The sequence below is a fragment of the Malus domestica genome, chromosome 03 (assembly GCF_042453785.1).
Source record: "Malus domestica chromosome 03, GDT2T_hap1".
NCBI lineage: Eukaryota > Viridiplantae > Streptophyta > Magnoliopsida > Rosales > Rosaceae > Malus > Malus domestica.
The window spans coordinates 31,299,969-31,318,432 of NC_091663.1; the positions used below are offsets into that span (position 1 = coordinate 31,299,969).

Genomic DNA, 18,464 nt, shown 5'->3' on the forward strand with positions numbered 1-18,464 from the left:
ACCCGATAAGTTATCGTGTTGACCTGAAACCCGTTATTTTCGTGTCGTTTTCATGTCGTGTCATCGTGTCGTGTCAAAAACTGCCAAGTCTACTTACGAGGATCATTCCTAAGAAAAATCATGAACTGAAAATGGCATTTAGACTCGTCTTATTTCTCATATTTTGGCTAATTAGGATTCAAGTGGTGGATGCTTTGAGATTTCCTTCAAACTTGTCATGTTTCTCACATTTTGCTATGTAATTAAAGCAAGCGCAAGGGAGTACCTTTTAATAGACAATGCACCTTAATAAGCCACTTATTGCCAATAAACTTGTTTGCTTCTCGACACCCTTTTTATTAAGAATATATTGTAATTAATGAATAATATTGTATTTGTCTAAACTAGGAAAGGCTATTCCATGTATTGTGCGGATCACGGCTTTATAAGACTAGAATCAGGATTTGACTTTACCACTTGTATTTGTATATATATGGGCTACATAGCCTCTGTTCAATATACAGAAAAACATTCAGCCATATTATTCTTTCATATATTCTTCCATATATCAATCCCATGAACTACCTAGCTCTTTTTTATTTTATCATCACAGGCTCTTCGATCCACTTCATCAAACCCTAGCAAAATACAAACACCATGACAAACAATTAAACAGCCAATCCCAACACAAACAATTCTAGCAAACCGAGTATGGAATTATCAAATCCATACGATGTTCATTCTTCAAATCACCCTGGCCATGTGCTTGTTTCTGAAAAACTGAATGGCACTAATTATTCCTCCTGGAGCAAGTCTATGCTTCATGCCTTACGAGCCAAAAATAAAATTGGGTTCATTGATGGATCCATCAAACCCCCTTCGGAAGACGAAAAACCAGGTGACTATGCCCTATAGTCACAATGCAACAACATGATACTATCATGGATTTTGAATTTGGTAGAGTCTCATCTCCCTAAAGAAGTTATCCATGCCCAATTTTCATACAAGATTTAGGAGGATTTCAAGCATCAATTGTCACAGCAAAACACACCAACAATTTACCAAATCCATAAACAGATTGCTTCTCTATCCCAAGGCTCCATGACGGTTTTAGCATACTTTACAGAACTTAAGCATCTTTGGACTCAACTCGATGCATATGAAGACCCTGTCATCTGCAACCTGATGGATAAGCATCATGAGCAGCGAGAAAAATACCGACTTATGCAGTTTCTTAGGGGCCTCAACGATGTTCATGACACCGTTCGCACCAGCATTCTCATGATGACACCATTGACTAATATTCATCAAGCTTATTCATTCGACAGTAATCATGAACAACAACGCTAGTTGTCGTCGGAACAACGCCAACAATTACCATCCGATAATTTTTCTCTTGCTGCCGTGGCACAAACCCGCTCTGACCAACGCTGCGATCATTGCAACCGCAAAGGACACACCATCGACAATTGCCGCACTCTAAAATATCATTGCAACTTTTATGACAAAAAATGACATATAGATGACAGCTGTAAAATTAAGAATGGAACATAGGTGCTATTGGATGTCATTATTAAAAGGATCGTTAAATATTAGAAGAATAACAAGCTTTTGTCTAGTGGTGATGGAGAACAACTCAGCTTGTTGTCATTGCTTAGCTGTTACTTTGGGTCCCCCCTCACCTACTGTTTTTTTTTATCCATTGCTTTCGGCTCTTCATGCTGTAAAGCCAAAGCTGGATAATAAATTAAGTTTAGAGGGATTGCAGGTCATCATGGTGTTGGCTTAGCTGCCATGTTCCCTGCTCTCTTCTTCACGTTTCTTCTTCCATATATGCTGCATCTTGTAACAGTTTTATCTATGAAAGATATATCAAAAACTCAACATGGTATCAGAGCAGGAAAAATAACCTGCTTCTGCATTTCTTCCAGCTGATCGTTTTCCATCTCCGACATGGCGGAAGAAAATTCTTATTCGTTTGGAGATGAAAATTCCCAGATACCGTCCTCCTCAACCGTGTCTGAGGTGGATGTCAACCCAAATCAAAGATTAAGTTCGGTCTTGTTAAATGAGTTTAATTACTTACCTTGGTCGAGAGCAGTGAGTCTTGCCCTAGGTGGAAGGTCCAAGCTAGGGTTCATAAATGGAAGCATCGAAGTTCCTGATGTTTCCTCACCAACTTATGAAACCTGGCTTTGCAAGGATCAGCTAGTTATGTCATGGCTCCTAAATTCCATGGAACGTAAACTAGCTGAAATATTCAGTTATTCTGAATCATCATTCAAACTATGGGAGACAGTCAAGGAGATGTATGGCAGCCAGAACAATGCTGCACGTGTGTTTCAATTGAAGAATGACATTTCCAACCTACAACAAGAAGGAAAGCCCTTTGTTCAACTCCTAGGCAGCATGAAGAGCATGTGGAATGAGTTGGAAATGTATCGGCCTCATACAACTGAGGCGTCCTTGCTACTGAAAAGGGCAGAAGAAGACAAGATATTCCAATTCTTGTCAAGCCTCGATTCAGGATACGAAGACCTACGAAGCCACATACTCATGAACCCCGAACTACCTTCCTTCACCAACGTATGTGCAACAATCCAACGTGAAGAAGTACGAAGGAAAGTCATGAACATTGGCACAAAGACCAGTGTAACTGAAGCAAGGGCTTATATAGCCAACGAAAGAAAATACAAAGTGAAGAATCCATACTTAAAGTGCCAACACTACAACTATACTGGTCACGTTAAGGAGACATGCTGGATTTTACATCCAGAATTAAAGCCAGAGTTCATGAAGGATAACAAGGGCTCACAAAGACTGAACCGTGCACCACACAGAGCCAACAATGCAACTGCCTCAACCTCTCATGGGTCTGATGCACTCAAGAGCTTCACAGCAAATCCAGCTGCACTCATAAATGAGTTTGCAGTGTATCTTCAAAGCAAGAAAGAAAGGATTAAGAGTGACCAAACGGTCGGTTTTGAAGATGGAAACTCAATAGCTTTGCTAGGCAAGTTCGCTGGATTTCTGACAGACACACAACACATGGCCCGAGATGACATGCAAGGTATCATGACTGCTTTCAAAACTGCTCTTAATGTAAATATAATGCATGATTTTTGGATTGTTGATTCGGGTGCCACAGATCACATGACCAACCATGTTTCTAAGTTTCACAAGTTTGAAAAATTTTCAAAACCTTCTCAAGTCTCAACGGCCAATGGTGAGAGTTCTAAGGTTTTAGGGAAGGGAAATATCAACTTAATGTCGGACAAAATTGAGTCAGTAGCCTTATATGTTCCTTCTTTTCCATTTCAACTTCTATCTGTGGGAAAAATCACCAATACCTTAAATTGTTTAGCCATTTTCTCTCCTCACAATGTCATTTTTCAGGATTGCCTCACCAAGAAGACGATTGGTGAAGGGTTTTACCTAGATGGCCTCTATTACATATCAAAAAGCAGTCCCAGAGGATTTCAAGCCAAGTCCAGTCCATCCCAAGATAGTCAATTGTGGCATCAACTTTTAGCTCATCCTTCCCAACCTATTTTGTCATCCTTGTTTCCAAACTTAGGGAATGATTTAATTTCGTGTGAAACATGTCATTTGTCTAAATCCACCAGATTGCCTTTTACCTCATCCTTATCTAGGACTAGTAAAGTTTTCGAACTAGTTCACTCAGATGTATGGGGACCAACGTTTGAATCTTTTGATGGTTATAAGTATTATGTAACTTTTGTTGATGATTTCTCTAGAGCCACATGGTTATACCTTTTAAAGTCTAAGAGTGAAGTGATTGAAGTTTTTAAGGATTTTCACAATCTTGTTAAGAACCATTTTTCCTCTCAAATTCAAACCTTAAGATCTGACAATGGCACCGAATATATGTCCCATATCATGTCACTATATTTGAGCAAGCATGGTATCATGCATCAAACAAGTTGTGTCGGCACACCTCAACAAAATGGTGTAGCTGAAAGGAAAAATCGTGACATACTGGAAAAAACAAGAGCATTAATGTTACAAATGAACGTACCAAAGAGATTTTGGTCCCAAGGAGTCATGGCGGCTGTGTACATCATCAATAGACTTCCTAGCCGAGTCTTGGGGTTTAACTCTCCACTTGAAGTCATGAAAGGAAGAAAAATCAACCTTTCACATCTTAGAGTCTTTGGTTGTGTCTGTTTTGTTCATATACAGCCACACCATCGAGATAAATTGGACCCTAGAGCTCTCAAATGTATTTTTCTTGGTTATTCATCAACACAAAAATGATATAAGTGCTATGATCCTCAACTAAAAAAATTAATTGTATCTAAAGATGTTCAATTCCATGAAGCTAACCCTTTTTTCAGCAAATCACATGAAGCCATAAGTCAGGGGGAGTGCATCTTAGACCTAATTCCTCTACCAAGAATCTGTACTCAAGATGTTTTAAATGACAGAGGTGCTAACCATGACCACATTGATGAATCTTCTACACCTCTCATTGAAGTCAATAATGAAGGTACTCATGCTGATAGTTATGTGCATGATGATGACAACGGCAACATAGAAAATCCTCAAAGTGTGGATGAAAATTTGAACGAGGATGAGACAAATCTCCCAGTACCTAGACGCAATCCTCGGCGTGATAGACAACCTCCCACAAGGTTTCAAGATTTTGTCACATACAAACCGAGGCATCCAATTTCAAATTGCATATCGTATAAAAAGGTAACTCCATCTCATGCTGCCTTTCTTAACAAAATTTCAAGTCACAGTGAGCCTCAAAACTTTTATGAGGCTAATAACCAAGTTGTGTGGAAAGAAGCAATGAGATATGAACTCAAAGCACTAGACCAACACAAAACCTGGAGCATCACCGAACTTCCACAAGGAAAAAAGGCAGTGGGCTGCAAGTGGATCTATAAGATCAAGTTTAATTATGATGGTTCGATTGAGAGGCATAAAGCCAGGCTGGTGGCTCGAGGATTCACTCAAACATTTGAGGTGGATTACAAGGAAACATTTGCTCCTGTTGTAAAAATGAACTCAGTGAGGGTCCTATTGTCTGTTGCCGTCAATAAAGGTTGGTCTATGTACCAAATGGACGTGAAGAACGCCTTTCTACATGGTGATCTTGAAGAAGAAGTCTATATGAGATTGCCACCAGGACACCCTCAAAGCCAGGAGCCTAATTTGGTGTGTAAGTTACATAAATCAATTTATGGATTGAAGCAATCGCCACGTGCTTGGTATGCAAAACTAAGTACCGTTCTTCATAGTATTGGTTTCAAAAGGAGTAATGCAGATTCATCATTATTTGTTCGCACGAGAGCTGCGAGCAAATTAGTTGTGTTGATATATGTGGATGACTTAATAATTACAGGTGATAATGCTGCTGAAATCACCACCCTCAAACAGTCACTTCAACAAAAATTTGCGGTTAAAGATCTTGGGGTGTTGAAGTATTTTCTTGGAATCGAAATGGCATCTTCTTACAAGGGACTATTTCTTAATCAACGAAAATACGTCATGGACCTTCTTAAAGATGCTAATATGAGTGATGCTAAGCCTGCACTTACCCCTCTCGATAGCAAGCTCAAGCTTGACTTATGAGGCACGCCACTCTCGGATATCAGCTTATATCAAAGGCTTGTCGGCAAGCTGATCTACCTAACAATCACCAGACCAGACATCTCACATTCAGTAAGTATCGCCAGTCAATTCATGCACCCCCCCCCACCATCGAGCATCTGAACCTTGTCAAAAGGATCTTACGTTACTTAAAAGGGTCTGTTGGTCGTGGCATCCTCATGGCGAAGAATGACAACACTCAAATCATGGGGTACTGCGATGCTGATTGGGCAGGAAACGCACTCGATCGCAAGTCCACCACTGGTTACTGTACCTTTGTTGGTGGAAACTTGGTCACGTGGAAGAGCAAAAAACAAACTGTCATCGCAAGATCAAGTGCCGAAGCTGAATATCGTGCAATGGCCTCAACAGCGTGTGAGCTGATATGGCTAAAAGGACTTTTATGTGACTTAGGTGTGTTCACAGCTCAACCAATGACCTTATTTTGTGACAACCAGGCTTCCATGCACATAGCATCAAACCCCGTCTTTCACGAGAGGACGAAGCATATTGAAGTCGACTGTCATTATATCCGTGAACAAGTACAGTCGCAGGTGATTCAGACGCATTATGTAAAAAGCTTCGATCAGCTGGCTGATATATTCACCAAACCTCTGGCTTCCCATCAGTTTCAAAAGCTCATCTCCAAGCTTGGATCCATCAACCTACTGGATCCAGCTTGAGGGGGAGTATTGGATGTCATTATTAAAAGGATCGTTAAATATTAGAAGAATAACAAGCTTTTGTCTAGTGGTGATGGAGAACAACTCAGCTTGTTGTCATTGCTTAGCTGTTACTTTCGATCCCCCTCACCTACTGTTTTTTTTATCCATTGCTTTCGGCTCTTCATGCTGTAAAGCAAAAGCTGGATAATAGATTAAGTTTAGAGGGATTGCAGGTCATCATGGTGTTGGCTTAGCTGCCATGTTCCCTGCTCTCTTCTTCACGTTTCTTCTTCCATATATGCTGCATCTTGTAACAGTTTTGTCTATGAAAGATATATCAAAAACTCAACAGGTGCCCAATCCTAATGGAGGCCATGGTAACAAAACTGGTTGAAAGCAATGACCTCAATGAGGCTCTTCTTCCTAGCCTGCTGCCCATGCAGCGGAAACAACTTCAGGCCCTCAAGGGTCATCCACGCCGCAGGCAACACATCCTCCTGCATCTTCCAATCCGTTGAGTGCACTTTCTGTGGATCAAATTCAACAGTTAACTCATGCTCTCTCTTTGCTTTCTTATGGTAATGAGACCACTTATGCAAATGTCGCAGGTCTGAATTCTTTTTCTATTACTTCTATTAATTCTGTGTTTACTAAGCCATGGATCTTAGATAGCGGAGCTACATATCATATTGTTTCTTATTCTACTTTATTTACTAACACCAAACCTTCGTCTATACCCGTTGTTAATTTGCCCAATGGTTCTTCAATCCCAATCACTTGCACTGGTACAATACCATTTAATTCTAATATAAATTTAGCCGATGTCTTGTGTGTTCATCTTTTAATCTCAATCTCATGTCTGCTAGCAAAGTCAATGACTTTCTCAATTGTTGTGTCATTTTGTTTCCCACCTTTTATGTTTTGAAGGACTTGGATTCAGGGAAGATGATTGGTTCGGGTCAGCATATGTGGTAGGCTCAGATGGACCTGTAATGTTAGCTAAAAACGAGCAATGGGCAAAAGAGAAATAAGAGTTGGAAAGAAAACCAGATATAGGATAACGGGTACCTCTCGCAAAACATGGTGCCAGAGAAGAGTGATTAACTTGGTTGGACATGTGGTAGTCTTTAGTCCAGGTCAGTGGCTATTTAGGACGAGTGGACTACCTGAGAGAAGGAAGAGTGGGTGGGGAAAAATGGGAATTTTAAGGTCGGTATGAGAACCAGTGAGATGGTTAGGAAAAGGTACGGGGGGGTTCAAGAAGGGTGTGGACGTGTATGAATGGAAGAGATGTAGGCACGGGTTGGGGAAGGATGTCTCAGATAGGGGAAATATTTGGGACATGTGAAGTATGAGTGTCAGCTGGTGAGGGGACATGAGTGGGGTTAGCACCATGTGGGGTTAAGGGGGTTGGAGCGGTGATGGTGACAGATGCATGAAGAGGTGGGGTTAAATGGGAAAAGGGGGAAAAAGATGTAGGGTCCTGATTTATAAGGTTAATGACAGGAAGATGAGAATCATGGGATGAAAGATTAGAAAATGGAAAGGAAGTTTCATGAAATTTGACATCGCGACTGATAAAAAATTATTTAGTTTCCAAGTTATAAAATTTATGTCCTTTGTGACCTGTGGGATATCCAACGAAAACACATCGGTGAGCTCTAGGTTCAAATTTGTGGGTAGGATGGACAATGGTAGCATAATTGAGACATCCAAAAACTCTAAGATGTTCAAGGGATGGTGGACGGTTGTATAATAGTTCAAAGGGTGATTTGTTGAAGAGGATGAGTGAAGGTAAACGGTTGATGAGATAGACGGCAGTAAGTATGCAATCGCCCCAAAAGATGAGGGGTATATTGAACTGAAAGCGTAAAGCATGGGCCAATGTAAGTATATGGCGATGTTTGCATTCATCGACCCCATTCTGTTGGGGGTGTAAACACAAGTGTGTTGAAGTTCAATGTCATTAGATTGAAAATAATCCCTCATGGAAAGGAATTCAGACCCATTGTCTACTCTAATGGTTTTAATTGTAGCATAGAACTGAGTGTGAGCAAAAGTGATAAAAGACTTTAAGAGATTTTATGTCTCAGATTTTTTAGACATTAAAAACACCCAATTACATCGGCTAAAATCATCCACAAATGTAAGGAAGAAACGAGCCCTAGAGTGATTAGGAATTTTGTAAGGACCCCATATGTCACAATGTAATAAAACAAACGGTGTATGAGTTGATATTGAACTTAAAGAAAATGGAAGTCGAGTTTGTTTGGCCAAAGGACAAACATTACAATTATTGTCAAGGGAAATAACATTAGAAAGTAACAAATAATAAGCTAATTTAAGACGACAAGGGGATGGATGTCCGAGTTGTTAATACCATAAATTAGAAGGATGAGAGACTTAATGAGAGGCAGGTGTCCGGTGGATAGGCGACATGTAGTAAAGACCACCACGCATCTTACCCGAACCAATCATTTTCCCTGATGCCAAGTCCAGCAAAACACAAAATGTGAGAAACAAAATGGCACAACAATTGAGAGAGTCGGTGACTTTGCTAGCGGACATGAGATTGAGATTAAAAGACGAAACACACAAGACATCGGCTAAAGTCATATCAGAATTAAATGGTATTATACCAGTGCAAGTGATTGGGATTGAAGAACCAGTGGGCAAATTAACAACGGGTATAGACGGAGGTTTGGTGTTAGTAAATAAAGTAGAATTAGAAATAATATGATATGTAGCCCCGCTATCCAAGATCCATGGCTTAGTAAACACATAATTAATGGAAGTAACAGAAAAAGAATTCAGACCTGCGGAATTTGCATAAATGGTCCCATTACCAGAAGAAAGCAAAGAGGGAGCATGAGTTAACTGTTGAATTTGATCCGCAGAGAGTGCACTCAACGGATTAGAAGATGCAAAGGGATGTCTTGGCTGCGGCATGGATGGCCTTTGAGGGCCTGAAGTTGTTTCCACCGCATGGGTAACAGGCCGGGAAGAAGAGCCTTATTAAGGTCGTTGCTTTCGACCAAGTTTGTTACCATGGCATTCATTGGGATTGGGCACCCATGTTCCATTCTTAAGTTTGCATCTGTCCTTTGTATGTCCTCTTTTGTCATAAAAGTTGCACTGATATTTTAGAGTGCGGCAATTGTCGATGGTGTGTCCATCGCGGTTGCAATGATTGCAACGCTGGTCAGAGCGGGTTTGTGTCGTTGCAGCAAGAGAAAAATTGTCAGATGGCAATTGTTGGCCTTGTTCCGACGACAACTGGCGTTGTTGTTCATGATTGCTAACGAATGAATAAGCTTAATGAATATTAAGCAGTGGTATCATCACAGGCTCTTCGATCCACTTCATCAAACCCTAGCAAAATACAAACACCATGACAGACAATCAAACATCCAATCCCAACACAAACAATTCTAGCAAACTTGGTATAGAATTATCAAATCCATACTATGTTCATCCTTTAGATCACCTTGGCCATGTGCTTGTTTCTGAAAAACTGAATGACACTAATTATTCCTCCTGGAGCAATTATATGCTTCATGCCTTACGAGCCAAACACATATGTTGAAGCTATCCTTGATCCAAACTGGCAACAAGCTATGCAAACAGAATTACATGCATTAAACCATAATCACACTTGGGACTTAGTTCCTCTTTCCGCTGGTCATAAGCCTATCGGCTCAAAATGGGTTTTTAAAAAGAAATACAAGTCTGACAGTTCTCTTGATCGTTACAAGGCTTGTGTTGTTGCAAAAGGATACACACAGGTTGAAGGAGTTGATTACCAAGAAACCTTTTCACCCACTGCCAAACTCACCATTCTGCGTTGTCTCCTTATCGTTGCTGCTGCCCACACTTGGTTCATTCATCCGTTAGACGTTCAAAATACTTTTCTTCATGGCACTCTCTATGAAAAGGTCTACATGGATCCCCCTCCGAGTCTTCGCCGACAGGGAGAGAATCTTGTATGTCAACTCAACAAGTCCATTTACGAACTCAAACAGCCATCCAGAACTTGGTTCACCACCTTCTCGAACACTATTCAGAACACCGAATATCATCAATCGAAAACGGATTATTCTTTGTTCACCAAGGTCCGAGGTACTTCAATCACTGTCATTCTTATTTATGTGGATGATATACTTATCACAGGAAATAATATCCAAGAGATGGAACAACTCAAAGCATTTCTTCTCAAACGCTTCCGCATCAAAGACCTTCGTGATCTAAAATTTTTTTTGGGTATTGAGTTTGCACGCTCAGAAAAGGGAATTTTTATGTCACAAAGAAAATATGCAGTTGATATTTTACAAGACTTAGGGTTACTCGGTGCACGACCAGATTTTTTTTCGATGGAATAAAATTGGGCACTTACATCCACAGATGGTGCATTGTTGAATGACCCAACTAAATACAAAAGGTTAGTTGGGAGATTGATATATCTCACTGTTACTAGATCGGACATGGTTTATCCTTTTCGTACTTTGAGCCAATTTATGCATGAGCCACGGAAACCGCATTGGGATGCAGCTATGCGAATCCTTAGATATATCAAAAGGACTCCTGGTCAAGGTCTACTATTTTCTACCAACAATAATCTAGACTTGCAAGCTTTTTGTGATTCTGACTGGGGACGATGTCGTACCACAAGAAGATCTGTTACGGGATATTGTGTTTTTCTTGGCAATGCACTCATTTCGTGGAAGTCCAAGAAGCAAGATAATGTGTCCAAGTCATCAGCTGAGGCAGAATACCGTGCTATGGCAAATACTTGCCTGGAAATAACTTGGTTGCATTACATATTACAAGATTTACGAGTTCCCCAGAAAACTCCCGCTTCATTGTTTTGTGATAATCAGGCAACCTTGTACATCGCAGCAAATCATGTTTTCCACGAACGTACCAAGCATGTTGAGATAGATTGTCATATAGTTCGAGAGAAATTACAAGCTGGTATAGTTCGTCCTAAGTATGTGCCTACGCTTTTTCAGTTAGCTGATATATTCACGAAGGCTTTAGGGAAGGATCAATTTGTGAAGCTGCGAGACAAGTTGGGTGTTCGTAATCTTCACTCTCCAACTTGAGGGGGAGTATTAAGAATATATTGTAATTAATGTATAATATTGTATTTGTCTAAACTAAGAAAGGCTATTCCATGTATTGTGCAGATCACGGCTTTATAGGAATAGAATCAGGATTTGACTTTACCACTTGTATTTGTATATATATGGGCTACATAGCCTCTGTTCAATATACAGAAAAACATTTAGCCATATTATTCATTCATATATTCTTCCATATATCAATCCCAGGAACTACCTAGCTCTTTTTTATTTCTTTTCAAACAAGCATAGAAATTTGTAATCTAACGTAAAACATAAAACATATCGTTCAACTTATGTGGCTTGGTGGTAAAAAGAAAAGAAAAAAAAAAGTAACGTGGCTTGGCATTATTGATTTTTGTTGGAAAATATTAATATTCTATGTTTATTTCATCATTTGGGTTTAATTGTTTGTTTGGGATTTGAACCTAGTTAGAGTTTCTTATGTTTTTCTCTCTGTAAATATAGATTGTAATTTAGTTTGATAAACAAATCAGTAAAGATGTAGTCTTTAGTTTACAACCGTGAAATGTCTAGTATAGATGATGATTGCAATGTCGGATATCATATAGAATAGTAAGGTGTGAGGTTTCTTTAATAAAACATATCGCAGTAGTGTAATTACTCATTACATATCTATTTTATTTTATCATGTTTTCTATATGAGATCTTACATTCTTCCACACTTGAGTGAGTGAAAAATATATGTTATTTAATTAAGAAGCAACTTCTTATTAGGTTTCCGTTTTATTACATATAAAGTCGAAGGGATCAGTTTTCACCATATCGTAGTAGTGTAATTACTCATTACATATCTATTTTATTTTATCATGTTTTCTATATGAGATCTTACGATCTTCCACACTTGAGTGAGTGAAAAATATATGTTAATTAATTAAGAAGCAACTTCTTATTAGGTTTTCTATATGAGATCTTACGATCTTCCACACTTGAGTGAGTGAAAAATATATGTTAATTAATTAAGAAGCAACTTCTTATTAGGTTTCCGTTTTATTACATATAAAGTTGGAGGGGGCAGTTTTCACCATATCGCAGTAGTGTAATTACTCATTACATATCTATTTTATTTTATCATGTTTTCTATATGAGATCTTACATTCTTCCACACTTGAGTGAGTGAAAAATATATGTTTATTAATTAAGAAGCAACTTCTTATTAGGTTTCCGTTTTATTACATATAAAATCGGAGGGGTCAGTTTTCACCATATTGCAGTAGTGTAATTACTCATTACATATCTGTTTTATTTTATCATGTTTTCTATACGAGATCTTACATTCTTCCACACTTGAGTGAGTGAAAAATATATGTTAATTAATTAAGAAGCAACTTCTTATTAGGTTTCGTTTTACTACATATAAAGTAGGAGGGGCCAGTATTCACCATATAGGACCTCTTATATATTTCACTGTTTCCTCCATCGCTTCCTTTTGTGTATATTTCTCGGTCCTATCAGCTTTTGCTATAGTAGAATGAGATCCGGCTAAGAGCGGTCTCTTATTAATTAAAAGTAATTATCAGTTATTAAATTTTAACATCAATGAAAAGTTCTTGAGTCTGAATTTTTTTTTTTTTTTGAACAAATGATATTATCTACATTAAAGGGGAAGGGGTGAGTTTAGCCTCACAATGGACTAGCAATAATGTGCTGCAAATTCGCCTTTGGCAAGAATCGAACCTAAACTCTCTCATTTACAAGCGAAGAGGAATATCACTACACCATAGTACCAAGTGAAGAGTCTTAATCTCATTTAACTAGAATATTATTTTCTAATTAGTAGTACTTAATTTGCTGTAATCATCACAGGGGTACCTGGATACAGAATCTGTCCACCAATGAAGCTACAACACAAAGAGCAAATGTCAGTAGTAACCTGACACTATATGATCCAATCCACAACACTGCAAGACAAACTGCAAACTTGCAAAGGGTTGAAACAAAAATGGATTCCCTTCCCTCCATTCTAAATGAACTTTAATTGTTGATTAATGGCAATATAAAAACATGTTCATGTCCCCTAATCCACCATCACCCTTCTTCCTCACTCTATTGCTTAATTGTAATTAACTCTGTTAATTATTTCTGCTTCTGCTAATCCATGGCAAGCCACAGCTCTTCTTCTGACAAGAAATCAGGTGCGAACTTCTGTTTTGTGTATTAATTTTTTGTTTTGGGGTTTTGCCATTTGTAATTTATGTGATCATGATGATCTGCAAACATAATTGGTGCTTTGATTGTTGATGAACTTCTTGTTGCTGTTGTTGTGAAGATACATTAGAGGCTGGAGATGTCAATGATTTCAAAGTTCATGTGTTCAAATCTTCATCCAAGGTGAGAACTCGAAACGCCATTTTTTTTTTTTTTTTTTTTTTAATATCACCATGGTTAGTTTCGGCTATTAAAATTGTGAACCTTGTTAATTTCCTGTGACCTTAAACTGAAGATACTTATGAGTGGAGATTACCTTAAACTGAAGATACTTATGAGTGGAGATTGCAATATTTAGATGGCTTGATATTATCAGAGGATCAAGTCTTCCGTGTTTTCTGTTAGAAACGCAAAGATTAGTCTGTAGTTTTTGTGCATACAATTTTACAGGGCAGTTGTTTTGGAACTTGGTTTCAAATTATCTTTAGTATATCTGTGGGTGCACGCGTTGAGTTCAAAAGTATTGAGTTGAGAACTGGAGAATTTTTGTAGGTGGTTGCAGTGTAAAATCAATGGCTTGTTACTTAAGAATCTGTAGGTGGTTGCTTAAGTATCCTTCTTGTGGCCTAATCTAAACCTGTCAATCTACTCCATACATATTTCGGACTAATTCTGAAAATTTTAATTTGATGTTGTTTTCTCGACCAGATGCTTGAAAAGCTGCATGAGAAGTGGAGCCAAGTTGAAAAGAAACCATACCCAGCCATGTACTCGAGCACTTATGGTGGAATTATTCTTGATCCAGCTTTGATGGTGATTCCAATTGACGATCACATGGTTCATCGAGGCCATGGTGTGTTTGACACGGCGATTATCTTAAACGGGTAGGCAATTTTGAATTTTCCTCTTTGGTTCTCAAGCTTTATAGGTATGTTTTGCAATACTTTTGTTGTCAGGGTTCATTCAAGTATAGTATAGGCATCAGAGTTTTGTTCGTTTGTCACATCCAATAAAGTGTAGAGTTTGAGTTATTGATTTGAATTGTGATTCCTGCAGATTCATCTATGAACTTGATGTCCACCTAAACCGCTTCCTAAGATCATCTTCAAAAGCGAAGATCTCCTCTCCTTTCCCTCGGTCAACTCTTCGAACCATTCTTGTGCAACTGGCCGCAGCATCGCAGATCAAGAAAGGAACTCTAAGATATTGGCTGAGTGCAGGTCCTGGAAACTTCTTGCTCTCACCTACAGAGTTGCCAACATCCGCGTTCTATGCTGTAGTCATTGACGAGGACTTTTCTCAGTGCAAAGAAGGGGTTAAAGTGATCACATCCACCATTCCGATGAAGTCACCTGAATTTGCAACAATGAAGAATGTACCTTCCGAATGTCCTTGCAAAACTGGAAGCCGAAGAAAAGGGAGCAAATGCTTCCATATGGGTTGATGAGGAAGGTTACATAGCAGAAGGTCCAAATGTGAATGTCGCTTTTATAACTCATGACAAGGAGCTTATAGTACCCTTCTTTGATAAGATTCTTAACGGGTGCACCGTGCTAAGGATGCTTGAAGGAGCACCGAAGTTGGTTGAGCAGGGACGTCTTAAAGCTGTGAGGACTGCAAATCTTACTGTGGAAGAAGCCAAAAGCTCAGCTGAAATGATGTATGTAGGAAGGACACTTCCTGTGTTGCCAATTATCGCGTGGGATGAACAACCTATTGGAGATGGTAACATATTACTTTCTCTTAAACTGTTTATCACCTTTGAATGAATATAGGGCTTTGATACTGAGGTCCCCTACTTTTTCGTGTAGTAAAATCCCTTACCCTGCTTCTCCGATGCAGCGATGTTTGATTCCTGATTTGTTGAGCTCTTGTGCAACAGGAAAGGTGGGAGAGTTGACAATGGCACTCGTGGATCTAGTTTGGGAGGATATGGTAGCAGGCCCGGTTGGTACGCAGAGGATAGCTGTTCCTTATACCGAGTAATCAGATCAGAAAGGCAGAAGGAAGCCGTCTTCTTGCATCTAAGCTGCCTCATTGATCATTGCCCCTCGTGTTACAAATGTTTTGTCCATGCTTCGTCTTTGGTTTCTTTACTTCACTCTGATTGACAAAAGGAAGATCCACTTGAACACTCGGATAAACGAGTCTTAGCTAACTACTCGATTGACATGAGCTCTTCCCGAAGATTGTTAAAGCATATTTTTGCTTGCAGATTGCATGACTATCGAATTTCGCTGTAAATCATGTTAGAATGGATTGAACACCATTGGAAAATGTATGAGCATTCTAAAAGTGAAAAGCCTTTATCGAAAAACATATTCTTTTTCCCTTGTAATTGAAGAACGGAGTGATAACCTAGTGCCCAAATTGGTTTAAAGTATCTTTAACTTGTAAAGGCATGCATTCTGATGTTTCAATATTCTGAGTCTCTGACATTGCAAAAACATTTCCTTCAAGGATTAGAAGTTTTAACAGATAACATCGATCTAATCGAGCATAATTTTTCCCCTTTGATGCAACCTCTTCGTTTACACATCTTTCTTTCTTCGTTTGAATTAGACTGTATAAACGAATTTTAACCTTCTCACAATTTTGCAGGCATTTTATCTGCAAATTAACATGTTATAAGTGTGCAAATAGCTCATGTTCTTTGCTTTGATGGCGGAATGTCGATATGCCAAACATATATAAAGTGCTTCCTGCTCTCTCTTGGGCTAAATCACCCTGTTCATTACAATTCACAATTTAGGTACAACTGCCATGAGCCAAAATGTGTAATAAAATTAAGATAAACTAATCGTACTTAACTATCGGTTGAATCGCTTAATAATGAAAGTGAAAAAACAAAGCATAAATCAAAAGATATGTGACGATACATATAACAACAAAACATGTAAACATTAATCTCTAACTTCTTTAATTGCGAGTGTAATCTGTTAATCTTTATCATACGAACTCATCTTTCTATTACTATTATACTCTAAAATCTACTCAATAAAAAGTTGATTGGTTAAAGAACAGGTAGAAAAAAACTAGAGTTTCTCATTGCAGAACACCTCCCAGCTTTTTTCTACATCCTTAACAAGGAAAAAGAACTTTACCGATGCCACCAACTCCCACGATTGGTATTCCAAACTCATACCGCTTTGTCCTCGGAGATCTTCCATGAATCTGTAACTTCGGCGTCGTCCTCCAAACTAGTGACTTGCAACGATTGATCACCTAGAGAGAGATTCTGGCCAAAGATCTACCATCTCGTTCCCCGCAGATGCCTTCAAACAGGCATGAACACCTGCATAATCTGAAAGAAAGAGAAAGGAGTTTCTTCAAGTTTGCAGAGTCAGATCTTCAGATCTTGGATGCAAGAGAGAAGGTTTCTGGGCATCAAAAGGGCATCTTTCGCATTTATTTTACAGTGTGCCCACTTTGGTGTTTAGTCGGCATCTAGGGATGCTTTTCTTTAAGTGGGGATGTGCAATCATGACAGTGATACCTTTGCTGCCCGTCTTTTTCTAACTTTTTACCCCACGTACAGGACAGCGAACCTTGTTAGGGCTCACCGCTAGGTAAGGTCTCATTTTGATTACGTAATTATCATTTCAGTAATATTAAATTAAGACGTTATAGTAACCGTGAACTCGTAGTATATTAATTTTTCTCCCGATATACATACACGTGACTTTTGTTAATTATTATGTTCACATGTCAGGATGTATTACTTCTAATTTCAAAATGTTCAACTGGTAGTTGTGTATTTGTCGTAGCTGTAACCACAAGCAGTAACTACAATTGGTGCGAAACGCATACATTCATCCTCACCTTTCCCTATATCCAAACGAGATGCAAGTTTGCCTACGGCTTCAGTGCCTTGCAGTTGGTTCATTAGTGAGACACCTTGTAAATTTGGACATGATAGTGTTGATAATGTGAATCTCATATCGAATAATTAAGAGATTTTATATGAACTTATAAAATGTTAGTTATTCTCTTTATTGCCCAATTGCACATTCTCTTCACTTCTCAATATAGTGTTAAAAGAAGTTTTATGTTCGAATACCTCTCCTTGTTGATAGAAAAACCAAATCATCTTTCTAATTTTATTTTCATCACAAGCGATATTACACTTTACACTAAGATGATGAAGAATAATTCAAACCAAAAATACAGAGTTGAAGAGATTTGACCCTTATCATACAAACCCAATCATCTTTTTGTAAACACATAATTTAAATGTAGACTTCGAGTTGGAGGAGTAGGTCAATTTTCTTGATGATAATAAAAAGTAAAGAGTGGTTCTTTGAAAACCCAAGTTTTGTCTCTGGACGCCATCACTTTTGTTTAAAAGAAAATGACTCTTATACCACGTATATAAAATTACCACAAAGGGCTTAGTGATTTAAGGAAACAATTTTTTTTTTGACACCCATAGGTTTTGAAACAAACAACGTGGTAATCGCGATCTAATTCTAGTGTTGAGTCGAGATATCCGCGATCTGATGAGGAAAGGAGAATGGGTGTCCACAGAAAATGAAAAATAGGCGTCCAGAAAAATTAATAAAAAGTAAAAGGAGGGCATTCTTGGAAGTTTAGTAAATTATTTTGGATGTTCAAAGAAATGTGTGAGAGTAAATTAGATGTCTAGAAACTCTAGAAAAACAAGAGTGTCCAAAGACGAAACTTGGATGTATACAGAACCGCTCTACATTAGCAACATGGGCATGAGAAATACTTGATATTGGGCTCAAAAATTAGGCCCAAATACTAAAGAGGCCTAAAGGGAAGCGGCAGCGTCAGAGCAACAACCCACCAACTCACGAGTCATAACTACTTAGGAGTAGGGCTAGTTCGATATGAGATACCGAACATAAAATACTATCCCGTATCTCAAACCAAAATTTTTCAGGAT

The 18,464-nt window shown here is 38.6% G+C and overlaps 1 long non-coding RNA gene and 1 pseudogene across 1 annotated transcript; both read left to right on the forward strand.

Annotated features, from left to right (window-relative positions):
* Positions 1 to 6,492: 6,492 nt before the first annotated feature.
* Positions 6,493 to 8,519, forward strand: LOC139194275 (uncharacterized). Its single transcript, XR_011579034.1, has 2 exons — positions 6,493 to 6,874; positions 7,194 to 8,519. It is a non-coding gene; the product is annotated as an uncharacterized lncRNA (long non-coding RNA).
* Positions 8,520 to 13,226: 4,707 nt separating this feature from the next.
* Positions 13,227 to 16,937, forward strand: LOC103427332 (D-amino-acid transaminase, chloroplastic-like; annotated as a pseudogene).
* The last annotated feature ends 1,527 nt before the right edge of the window (positions 16,938 to 18,464 follow it).